Here is a 13,416-nt window from a genome sequence, read left to right as displayed (position 1 = left end):
CCCAGCTGTTCATCACTTATGTTTACTTCTCTTCCTTTATGAGTCCATCCCTGATGTTTAATTTATGATGAATCACTCAGTGAGTTTTTAACTTGGAAGACGGGAGCCCAGTCTATGGAGGAGGGAGTTGGGAGTCTGGGATTTCGCCAGCCATCTATTTTCCCTCTGGGTTCAGGTTCCATGTTCCTAGGAGGGATCCTTAGAGGTGGGGGGTCTAGCTTCACAAGAATTCCCCAAATTAAGGGAGGAGTGGGTTCCCACAAGCCTCTTCCAATGCCTGCTGACCCATCTAGGGGCCCCTCATCCTGGTCCCCTTCCCAGCCTTTGCCTCCATTACTCTGTGTCCAGCAGGTGTGCCCCTTCCAGCAGCATGTCACCCAGAGAAGGTGGGGTAGACACAGAGGACGAAACTGGGAAGCGGTGAGTAACACAGTCACCAGCACATCCTTTCTGTGTCCTAGAGATACATAAAGTCAGACCTCTCTGAGGCTTGGGAAACCTTGCCACCCCTCTCAGAGGCCGCTCAAGCCCCTCATACTCTGGCCCCAGATCTGTGTGTGCAATGACCATGTCTTTTGTCAAAACAAATACTATATCCTAGAGTTATTGAAGATATCATGGAAAAGAGAGCTTTTTCTGATTATAAGAATAATATATGTTCTTGGAAGAATGTTTGGGAAATAGAGAAATAACCAATGATAATATTTTGGTTACTTTCTTCTACTATTTTTCTTTGCCTGCAGCATATAGTTTCTTTCCAAGTCCTTGTTTTAAAATCTGAACTTTATATGGCTCATTTCCCTGGGCCATCAATGACTCAATTTCAAGACATGATTGCAGTGTCCACTCCATGCACCCAGCCCAGGCAGCCCTCCCTTTAGGGCCACCTCCCCAAGCAGAGGTCCCCTGACCTCACCTGTACTGGAACTATGTTCCAGAATGTACATTAACACATAGTGGGGGCTCAAAAGCAGAAACTTTGAATATAGTCATCTTAAAAAGTAAAATACAGTCAGCACTCTGTATCCATGGGTTCTGCAACTGCAGATTCAACCAAAACTATAGGTGAAACTTACTTAAAAAAATTTTTGTCTACTGAAAATGAACACATTCATTTTTTGTCATAATTCCCTAAACAATACAATAACTATGTACATAGATTTACATTGCACTAGGTATTATAAGTCATCTTAGATGATTACAGTATCCAGGAAGAGGCAGAGATTCTGTGCACATGCTACATTATTTTATATAAGGAACTTAAAGGTCCAAGGATTTTGGCATCCACAGGGGGTCCTAGAATTAATCCCTTGTGCATACTGAGAGATAACTATAGCAGCTTCCCCTGAGCATAAAAAATGGTACAGGAAAAAAGCAATAAGAGCCACAGGAAGGAGACCCCGGAAGCAGAAGCCCTCCCCAGGTGCTCAGGAACAAATGTTTTATGTGAATTAAATCTTACTGTCCTAACCATTCAAACTATAATTGTGGGGACACCCTGCTGTCACTTCTGATGAAAACTGATAAACAGAGATCCCTAACATGTACATTTTCAATTTTCTTGTTCTATATTCTCTTGCTCAGTAGCACATGGGTTACAAATAAATAACTGAGTGCACTTTATTATTTGCTACGGTGAGAAATTTCTTGCCTATTATATACTTTCTTTCCAAAGGAAAGTATTTTACTCAAATCATCTCTAGATGACTTGTAAGTCCTAATAAAATGTAAGTGCTATGTACACAGTTGTTATATTTAAAGAGGGAATTTAAAGATTTAACCACAGTTAAACTGCACTCATTTTCCCAATTTGTTCTACCCAATTTTGAAGGTTCAGTTTTCCCTAAGGTTTCTCCTTACTATCTGTCATGAAGCTTCAAGTCATGAGGAAGAGAGATAACACAGGAGTCACTACAGAGGGTCCTTGTGAGGTTAAGGGGCACCGTTAGTGTGGCGGTAGTGGGGGGTAGGGCTAGTCTCACAGCATCTTAGCCCTACACTGCTGTGGGACACCAAGCTTAACTAGAAATTCCTGCTCTGAAAGCCTGGGAACTACACTCAAAATCAATGTCAGAAATTTACAGCAAACCAATAGCGAAGTTGAGGTGTGGGGGCCATCAGAAGTTCAACAACAGTGCCCAGGGCCATGGGGGAGTGCTAGCCAGGCAGACATGGGCAGTGATGGAAGATGGGGCTGAAGTTATGGGAAGAGCCATGTCTCATAGCTCTAAGGTCTTAAAAATGAGAGAGAGGAATAAATTTAACACTAGCACCATCCATCTTCTCTTCTGGCTCTCTCTCCTTTTCTCTTCTTCTCTTTATTACCCCAGATACCTGGCTGCAGGACAGCCCAGGGAAGATACCACTGTCCTGCTACTTAGATGGTACTGCACCCAGAGCTCAAGCCTGGGCCTCAAGCCAGCAGGAGGCAGATGGGCATGCCGTGTGCAGAACTCCTGCCATGATCACCAAGTGTGACCAGGAAATAACTTTGGTAGTTCTCATATCTTATGAAGTCTTAGTTTTATGTACACTGTGATGATGAAAGTCATTGTCTCTATAGAGATGTCAAACAAACCAAAAAGGATGATTAATGCAAAGTGCCTGGTGCACAGAAAGCACTCAGTATAAGTGTCCACTGCCAGCTTGACTCTGCTGAGCCTGAGCCTCAGTTTCCCCATCTGTAAAAAAATAATAACTTTCTTCCCTTTGTTTTCTAAAGATAGGCTGTTTGTATGTATGAAGAATGGTATTCGCACACATGAAATAAAGCCTTATAAAATAACAGACATGCATGAATCCTCTATCCAATACAGAACGAGGACATGACCTACTGGGTCCTCTACCTGGGAGTCCTCCTGTGGCCCCCACCTCTCACAGGAAACTGCTCACAGAGTCAGCACTTTGCTGCTAGGAATGTTGGGCTTTTAGATTATTCATCCTATTTCCATTTAAAAATAAGTGTTTTAATACAATTGTGTGTTTAAATAATATATAGTATAGTTTTGCCTCTACTGGGAATTAGTCCTTTGCTGGTTACACGGATTACAATTATCTCCTAGTGATATCTTGTCTTCTCACTTTGTTTATGGAACCTCTTGATAAACAGCAGTTCTTAATGTGTATGGGTGTGTGCGTGCACATGCTCTGGGAATTGAATCCAGGGCCTTGTGCATGCTAAGCACGTGCTGTACCACTGAGCTACACCCCTCTCCCCAGAGGTCTTTAATTTTAATAATGTTAAGAGCTCATTTCCCCCTGACAATCAAGGGAGTCATAATGGGGCCCAAATCTTCCCTGGGTTTGTTGGCATCTATTGTAAGTTTCCTTTTACAGGCAGGGCAGAGCCACTCTAGCTAGCCACAGCCCACATGAGCTACAGCACTAGCTCATTGCATTTTTCCTTTTTGGGGAGAGGAGAAGTCAGGATGGCCATGAGGTTGCTGTCCTTCCCTAGTCTGTCATCTGGGTGCCCAGCATGTCCATCTTCAGGGCTGATTCAGGCACACTAAACCCAGGCACCCAGCTCCCTCAGCCATGAGCCTTCAAGAGGGGCTACAACCAGTACAGGGAGTTGGTAGTGTGGTGTGGCACAGACATGGTACCTGACAAGACACAAAGCAGCTTACAGTAGGGGAGACAGTCAGGGTCAGGGAGCCCTGGGCGGAGTCTTAAATTTGCATGACGTTGGGCCACAGACTCAACCTCTTTAAAACTTGTTTTCTACAATATTTACCTGAGGTGGTAGTTGAAAAGACTAAGGAAAATATAAGTTGAGGCCCTGTGTGTGGTCTGGATATGGTTATATGGTTTGAATGTGTCACCCAAGGGTTCCTATGTGGGCAGCTTCAGTATAGTGATAAGGAAATGGAGGAACCTTTCAGAGGTAGGACCTACTGGGAGGTGGTAAGGTCATTGGGGATGTGACCTTGGAAGGAATTTAAGTAGTTCTTGAAGAATCGTGGTTAGCTCCTAAAAAGATGAGTTGTTATAAAGAACGAGCCTGACCCCTGAATTGCTCTCTGGGTTCTTGTCTTATCATGCTCTCTCTCCCTCTTGCATGTGCTCCTGCTATCCACCATGATGTGATGTAACCAAGGGGGCCCTCATCAGGGCCAGCACTAGGCTGTTTGGAATGTCAGCCTCCAAAACTGTGAGCTTAAGAAACCTCTTTTTGGATGGGGTTGTGGCTCAGTGGCAGAGTGCTTGCCTAGCATGTGTGAGGCACTAGGTTAGATCCCCACCACCACATAAAAATAAACAAATAAAATAAAGGTATTGTGTCCATCTACAACTAAAAAAAAAAAATAAAAAAGAAATCTCTTTTCTTTCCAAGTTACCCAGCCTCAAGTATTTTGTTATAGAAACAGAAAACATACTCATATACCCTGGTACCCAGGGCTTCTGGATAAATGGTAGCAGTATTCTTCATGTCTTTCCATTTAGAAATGAACTTTCCATTGTGGTAGACCTTGCTGACCACAAGCAGCCAAAGTCACTTCTGGTGTTCTAGTGTTGAAATTGAACCTGCTATTCTACAACTTGACATACAAGTTGTAGGTGGTAAAATGTCTGTTTTTGAACAAGAAGAACACGATGGCAGAAGAAATTAAAAAATATGTAAAACATATGACCAGAATGATTTCCCAACACCTCTCATAATGCTTTTTTATCTTGGAAGAAGACTGATGGATGTGTGAGAAAGCAAGCATCATGTATTTAGATTTGAACGGAGCATCTATTTTCCCCAACACTGACAAGTTGCCAACAGAGAAAAGGTAAATATTTTCAGTAGAAACCTGCTGTTCCAACATTAGCTTTAAATGTGACTGGCTCTCTGGAAATGCCAAGGAGAAGAAAAACAGCAATCATTCCTCTAATGAAAAAAGAAAGACCCATTTACTATAAATTGCTGGGTACGAAAATAATTTAGACAAATCATTTTGATGGCAAATTAACTCCCTGTTGTTAGCTTGCTAATGGATTGCTTTTCTGCCTGCTGAATTCAGAGCTCATGGTAGCAAGATAAATTTGCTTGACCCGTCTGTCCACTCTAAGGATGAGGCTGTGGGCACAAGGTGGAAGGAGTGCTCAGAGAAGGAAGATGGTTGCTTTCCTGGGCCTCATGACTTTGGTTGGGGTGAACAAGTCAGATTGCCACTGGGACTTAATCTCCCAATAGACAATCCTAGGTCCCCCCCCAGAAGCTTCATCTAGGAAAGAATCAGACAGGTTTGCATCACTTTCAATAATATATGTGTTCCTATTAAATTGCCTAAGCCCAATAATATTTTAAATGCCCCAGAAGAACTTGCTGAAAAGAATGATTTTATAGGTCTCTTGGTAAAGTTAAAAGAAAACACTTTTTTTTTTTTCATAGTGACCTGTCCTTCCTCCTCTTTTACTGTTTCTAATTTATATCTCAACTTTCCAAATAACCGGCTTACGTTAGGCAAGGCTAACTTACAACATGCAATCGGCCCTCTAAAGCAGCACAAGGCATAGTATTTGCACTGAAAACTTTCTGAGCAAGCTCACTGTTAAAAGGAACAGGAAGACCACGCACACACATAACCACATGCACACACAAATAGTAAGTCAGCATGCTGCCTGAGTTACTACAGTGTGGAGGAAGGCAGGGGAGCTGGCCATGCAGGGGCCACTTTGTTTATTGAGAAATAATGTGTCTTGCCTTCAGCAAACCCAATGGCAATGCAGGAGCAATGAACAGCAGCAAGTAAAAATTAGATTGTAGCTTCCTGAGTTCGACAAATAGGACTACCCAACAAATTTTTCTCATTAATCCTGAGTTGATTTTAATAAATCCACAGAGATCTGACCCCCCCCCCCCGCCCGCCCCATAAAACTACACTTTGTTCTGTAAGCAACCATTCTGGAACAAGAAAAGTTTCAATAGTTGTTTTAAAATGCTACAATGCTGTTGGATACGGTGATGCACACCTGTAATCCCTGTGGCTCAGGAGGCTGAGGCAGGAGGATTGCAAGTTCAAAACTAGCCTTGGCAACTTAGTAAGGCCCTAAGCAACTTAGCAAGACCCCGTCTCAAAATCAAAAATGGAGAAAGAAAAAAGGAAGTAGCTCAGTGGTCATATGCCCCTGGGTTCAATCGCGGTTACAAAAAAAAAAAAAAGTTAAAATCCTAAAAGTTTCTGCCAACTCTCATTAATACTCAAGATAAAAACAGGGCTCTTCAATCTCTAAATATGCTTCCATGCCAAAACCTTAGTCTGGAACTTCCAGGGAATCACGGTGGGCAGAAATATCAAGGCACATGTACATTTAGCACTGTCACATGGAGACCTGTGGTGGGTTACCAACACGCCTCCTGCTCTGCTGCTGGTCTCCTGATGGAGCCGTTCCATCTCCTTCCAGGGATGTACCAGCCAATTCATGGGGAATCCTGCCATGAGATCCCGGGCCAGTGACATTCGGCCCCTCCTAAGTAGGGTCTTGTGTTAACTGTGTCTTTTGACATTCTGTATTCTGAAGCTTTGATATCTAGGTGTTGCTAACCCTGAAGAGACTGCCCCTTTCTAGGGGTAGCCAACTCCTAGGGATAGTTAACAACTCACCCAGGAGCAAGTCTTTCAAACCAGCAGATCCAGAGTCTACACCTCCAATCACTTCTTCACTGGGATCTCACACTCCTGGCCATTATTTCCCCACCCTGATGATTCCAGAGCCAGGTATCAAATGAGGGACAGCCCCTAATATCCCATAGCCTGTTGAAATAATTCAAATTAGCCAATCCTAAGCCAGCACACGCTACTTTGCCTCTCCCCTTTCCCATGGAAACCACATGAAGTTTCTGCCCCACCGACACCCAGTGCTTCAGTGAGGCGCTTCGTGATGCAGTGTGTCCCATCCTCTTGGGAACTGTGTGAGTCACAAGTTACCTTTTTAATCAGCGGCAGTCACCTCTCATCAAATGTCCTTGCCAAACCTATATAATAATAAAAACTATGTTTCTCTTTCATACTCAAGTCCTGTTGGTTTTTTGAAGAACTGTAAAAGACTAGAGAAGCTGACGTCTGGATCAATTCTTTCTTGATCTCTTCACTTGAGAACAAGACTAGAAACATAAATGAACTGCACAGAGACTCAGAAATTCAATGAGAGCTGAGAGCTCAGGACACAGGGCAGAACAGCATGCTTCAGAGATGGATGGAGCACCCACGTGTCTATACCATGAGGACGGGAAGGAACTCCCAAGATGAGTGGTTGAGACAAAGAAAGCCAATGCTTGCCCTGAATTGCCTTCTGAATGAGACAGGCAGACATTGAAATAAGGCATCACACTATCATGCACAAAGGCCACCTGAGAGTTTGTCAATCAGGCCTGAATGTGCTTTCTCCCTGAGTCAGTGCCTCTGTCATTCTCACATACATCCAAGAATAAAGCTGCCCCTCTTTAGTATTCCTCCTCTCAGGAACCCTGAAGTGTAACTCAGGCATTCTGGAGCCAATCACCTGTCCTCTGGGGCTGCAGCAGTACAGCCTGGGGAGGGCATGGCCACCAGGAGACAGGGTGAAGGGCAAAGCTGATTCTTGTCCATCTCCTTCTTCCATGGCTCCTGCTCTTCCTAGAGATGCTCAGACCCAGCAGGCAGGGGCCTTCAATAAGAATGTAAGGAATGCCAGGCTTGGTGGCACTTGCCTGTAATCCCTGTGGCTCCAGAGGCTGAGGCAGGAGGATTGCAAGTTCAAAGCCAGCCTCAGCAAAAGCAAGTCACTAGGCAAATCAGTGAGACCCTGTCTCTAAAATACAAAATAAGTATGGGGAGGTGGCTCAGTAGCCAAGTGCCCCTGAGTTCAAGCCCCAGTACCCTTCCCCACCCCCACCCCCACCCCCAAAAAAGCACCTGAGGAGCAAGGGAAGGGGAAGTGGGAACCCTGTTGTCTCTGAAGGCACTAGCTCCTAACATTCACCAAATCCCCCGCCGAAACCTCCCAGTGCATTTTAAATCCTACTGCAGTTAAAAGTGCACTTGGAGCCTTTGAAGATTAATCTGGAGCTTAAACGGTTCTCTTAAAATGCTCACAAGCCCAAACTGCTTAATGGAAACGCTAATGAGACTGAATTCCGTGACTGAGAATTAACATAATTAACCAATTTATGAGCACAGATTAATTTAGCTGTTATGTACTTAACATTTTCATGTTTATGAAAGGAAAAACATGATTCAGTTCCCCAATCAAAATATGGAGCAAAAACACCAACAGAAACTCAGCTGTTGCCGTTCACTTTTTCTTCCCAGATACACAGTAAACAGCCTGAAAAGACACATGCCCGCGCTGCATGCGCCACAGTAGGCACTTTTCTGCTTCAAAGTGTTCACCAGGCCTGACAGGGTCCTGGTGGCCTCCAGCTGCTGGGCTCCCTTGCTGCACACTCCAGATGCTGCCTGCTCCCATGCAGCCTCAGGGATTAGGTCCCCTGGGCTTGGAATGCTTCTCAGAAGCAGGGCATGCAGTACCAAAAATGCTGTTTGCCCCTGGCACCCCTCCTGCCCCAGGAGAATCTGAATCCTGTTAAGTAGCAGCAGAGGCAAGGAGTAGGCTCACGCTAGCAGCTTGGGAGGGGCATTTACACCTCTGGAGACACCACAGGAAGGAAGGACTTGTCCCAGGGAACTCACCTTGAAGCTCACCTTACAGGTGAGCTGTGCTGTTGCTGGGTTGATGGGGCTACAGGCAAGTCCCATAGCTGCCCACCACCCAAGTCAACCAGAAGCAGACACGTTAGGAGGGAAGGAGCATCACAGGAAGTGAGAAGGAGAACTATGTGTAGCACTAGTCCCTTAAAATTTAATTAAAAGAAAAAAGGGCTAACAGTGGGAGAGAAAAGAAATTTAAACAAGCAGAGAGGCTGAGAAAGACAACTACTACTCTCCCTCACTACCTGTCTATGTTATTCCCATTACCATTCGTTTTTAGGCCAGGAGAAAGAAGCAAGGCCAAGTTATGTTTGGAAGGAATATGAATTCTGCCGAGAAAAGCAATGTACCTGCAGACCTTCTGCCTCTGTTTCCAGCCACTGGGCTCCTCATGAGGTCAGTGCTATGCCCTGGCATCAGAAAATTATGACTCTGATGGGGAAGCAAAGGGGAAGGCCAGGCTTCAGGTCAAGTGGCCTGTGATCACATATTCTCTCTGCCTCCCAGCAGCTGTGTGACCATCAACATGGGAATTCACCCCTCTGTTATTTCCCCCAGTATAAAATGGATGTAATAAGATGCAATTCACAGAATCGTTCTGAGGATCAGATTCAGGTTGACTCTAAGGGCTTGATGTAGCATTTGCATCTAACAGCAGCCAGGGATAGCTGCTACTGTCATCAAAATAAAAATACTAAGGAGACCAGACCAAGAAGGTGGACCAAGCATACAGCCTATCTCTCCTCTGGGCCCAAATTCCTAGAAAGAATGTTTAAAAGAAAAATCAGCAAGAGAGATATTCTAAGGAATTGTGGAAAGACAGCAAGTCAACGAGATCAGCTGAGAGACAGAGGCAGCACCTTGGTGGGAAGAGTCTTCTGCTATGGGTGAGCAATTCCAGAAGAGCTTGAAACCCCAAAGACTGATGTGCAAGGACAGGTAGGCATCAGTGTGAGAGCTGGTGGTGGCAGGTCAGCTGTCTACTCTTGCAGGTTGAGCAGTGAGCCTCAGTGGGATTTATTCAGAAGTGCATATGGCAGGACAGGGTGGTAGACCAGAGAACCAGGACAGTGTGCCAGGGTTGGGAATTTACCCACCACCCTACCAGAAGGGCAGGTCCAGCAATAGTCCCTTGTCCTCTCACATCACAGGAAGACCCCTGCCATCAGGCTAAACAACACTCACAGCCAAATTGGGATCTGTGAGCAGAAATAAGAGTAGACAACAAAGAATTTGCAAGTATTTGAGAAAAAAACAATATCAAGAATTAAAACACACATACACACACACACACATACACACACACACATATATATATATATTCAAGAGACAGAATAGAACAAGTGGGAAAATAAACACCTTGCAAAATAAGGATCATTAATATGCACAACATGACGTAGAATAATACAATAGCTGTTAAAAAATCAACAGAGGACTTCTATTTCCAGGGAGACAGCAGACCCCCCTCAGGTATGGGTGCAGGATGAAAGGGCAGCCTGGATGCACACCTTCACCTGACAAAAACCAAGTGGTGTCCCTTTTACGTTTGCTGTAGAAGCTAAAACAGAAGGTTTAAATGAGATCTAGAGTATCATAATACAAATGTACAGGTTTAAAATGAAAATTGGCCATCATCCCAAAGAGGAATGTCTCAGAGGCATGGAAAAAAGACCATCAATTAATGCCAACACTGGGGAAATAAAAATGTTGGGAAAGTCTGACAGATTTTATTTATTTATTTATTTATTTTTGTGATACTGGGGATTAAAGCTAGGGGTACTCCACCACCAAGCTACATCCCCAGCCCTTTTTATTTTGTTTTAAGACAGGGGTCTAAACTGCCCAGGCTAGCCTCAAGCTTTCCATCCTCCTACCTCAGCCTCCAAAGTTACTGGAATTCTAGACTTGTGCTACCATGCCTAGATAATCTGACAGATCTTAAAGCAAAAATGCTTTAAGTCAGGAGAAAAAAATGCCTTAATGAGTCCTTACAAATATGCTTGACAGAGTGAAAAAACAGAAAACCTCAAAAAAAAAAAAAAGAAATGGAAAATGGAACATATCAGAAAAGAAATAGAAGATATAAAGAAAAACCAAATAGAACTATTAGAACTGAAACTACAATTATCAAAATAACTAGTTCAGCTGATTCAGGGGACACACTGAAGGAAAGGTGAACTGAAGAACAGAACAGAAATCGGCAAATCTGAACAACAGAAAGAAAAGATTCTGATTTTTAAAAATGAACAGGATCTCAAGTGTTGTGAGACTATAATGAAGACCTAAAATTCATGTCACTGGAGTCCCAAAAGTAGATGAAGAAGAGGGAAGAGGGGAGGGCTGGAAAAAATAAATAACAGCTAAAGACTGTTCAGATTTAGTAAGAGACATAACCCTTTGGATTCAGGGGGATTTCCTTCTTCTCTTGAGTTTTCTACATTATGTTTGATGCTTAAAGCAAAAATTTTAATACTGTCTGATGTGGTTCTAGAGTGTACATTTAAGAAAATTATATGTATTATAAATGGGGGAGGATAATGAGCTGTAAAAAAAGATAAGGTTTCTACACCTCACCTGACCTGGTGAAATGACAACAGGCACTCTGTATTAAGTTACATGCATATCACATATCAAGGGAAGTCACTAAAAGACCACACAGAAAGATACGGCCAAAAAAAGGAAACTATTTCCAACAATAAGAGAAGCCAAACTGGAATTCTAAAATGCATTCATATAATCTCAGGAATGCAGAGAAAGCAAAAAACAGAAGCGAAAAATACAGAACACAAAAGATAAAATGTCAGACTTAAGCCCTAACACACCAATAACGATAGTAAACATAAATGGCCTAAATATAGTGCAATTAAAAGACATAGATTGAAAAAAAAGATGTAGATGGGCAGTGTGGATTTTTAAATATATGCTCAACTGTATGGTATCTACAGGAAACTCAGGTTGAATGTAATAATTTAGGCAGGTTGAAAGTAAAAGAATGGCAACTACTAATCAAAGGAAAGTAGGAGTAACTAAATTAATATCAGATAAAGTGAACTCCAAAGCAAAGGAAATTAGCAAAGAGAGAGACCCCTTATCAGCAACACTAGATACCAAAGACCATGAAACAATGTTTCAAAATTCTTAGTGAAGATTATTTTGAATTTAAAATTTAAATTCAGTCAACTTTGTAGGAAGAAAGTAAAGACAATTTTAGACTTCAAGGACTCAAAAACTTTTACTATTTATAAAACTATCCATCTGTATAGCAAGCACTCAAACATATCTCTTAAAGAATTAATGATTTACCAGATCAGAAAAATCTAGTAAAAATTTTTTAAATCACCTAAAAGAAAGAGCTTAGAAACAATGGTGACCAAAGAAACTGGTCACTGTTATAGTTCAGCTCACGTAATTGTTGATATATAATGTAAAACTATTAAAAATAATACAGAGCTAAAATCTTGGATGAGTTGTGAGCAAATATGAATGTGAAACAATGAATACACCATTATGTATAATTATAATGCGCCAATAAAAATATGGGGGAAAGGTCCTGAATGAAGTGAGGGGAGAGAGGAGATGATGGCAAAGATAAGTGTAGCTGTGATGAGGTTCTTGCTTTGCTCAGGAGAAGGTGGTAAGTACTGATTAATGTTAATCATAGAGAAATAGAAACTCTGTTTCAAGGTCATAGAAAAGCAAAATTCAAATGTAAAAATTTCAACCCATTTAAAGGAAGAAAATTAAAGAAGAAAAAAGGAAACTATTTCCAACAAAAGGACGGTAAGGTTATATGTGTTTATAATGCATACATGAAATAAAAATATAAAAACAAAAGGTAATAACAGATATAAATCCTAATATGTATGAAATCAGCATATGTAAGAATATATCAAATTCTCCCATTAAAGAGAATCTTCATTTGTACTTAAAAATCAATCCATCCATCCAGACACATGCTGCTTTAAAAATAAGGGTAAAAATAAGAGGATGAAATATATTACTATCAGCCAACGTATAATTGAAGTTAAAAAAAAAAAGACACAGAAAGGATTTTTATATTGATTTATAGGTTTGTTACACCAAGAGGCATCTTTAATGCACCTTGTAACATACGTATGAAATGTACACAGGAAAAATTAAATGACATTGACAAGTCTGTAATTATTATGGAGACCAATATACCTTCTAAGAAATTGATAGGATAGACAAAAAAAAAAAAAAAAGAAAGAAAGAAAGAAAGACTCCAGAAATTGTGAATAAGCTTGATTAAAAACTGGTGACAAATGCTGATGCCTGAAAGAACCAGGCAGGCAGGGAAATGGACTAGGAATCCAGGCTCATTAACAGAGTGGACGGCAAACTGTCCTTTAAGTAGGAGCAGCTGCCATGCAGATTCAGCTAACCATTGCCATGTAGGAGTAAGGGCTGAGCATGGCCAAAGCTTTTGACTTTTTAAAGAGAAGGCCCAAATCCATGTTTTTTACATAAAATCTCTTGATTTATGAATGTTTGTTCAACTTAAAAAAAAAATACCATGAGGGTCAAACAAAGCACATCTGTAGGCCGAAGGCAGCCCGTGGACGACCAGCTGCAACCTCTAATCTAATATAAATATAGATCTTTGTACTCAAAAAGCATAGATTAAAAATGCTTTTTAAACATCCATTGTAATATGTATAAAAACCAAACATGTGTTAGGCCACAAAGAAATTCTCAATAAATTCCAAAAGGCAGAAAC

General features: G+C 41.8%; 1 protein-coding gene across 2 annotated transcripts in view; it reads right to left on the bottom strand.

Annotated features, from left to right (window-relative positions):
• The window catches only part of PCSK6 (proprotein convertase subtilisin/kexin type 6), a 189,365-nt gene that overhangs the window by 98,383 nt on the left and 77,566 nt on the right, over positions 1 to 13,416 (bottom strand). The gene's annotated exons all lie outside the window — the stretch shown is intronic.

This window comes from Spermophilus citellus (genome assembly GCF_964194105.1).
Source record: "Spermophilus citellus genome assembly, chromosome: 4".
Taxonomy (NCBI): domain Eukaryota; kingdom Metazoa; phylum Chordata; class Mammalia; order Rodentia; family Sciuridae; genus Spermophilus; species Spermophilus citellus.
The sequence above is the reverse complement of the archived record's forward strand: the minus strand, read 5'-3'. Positions and strand labels throughout refer to the sequence as shown.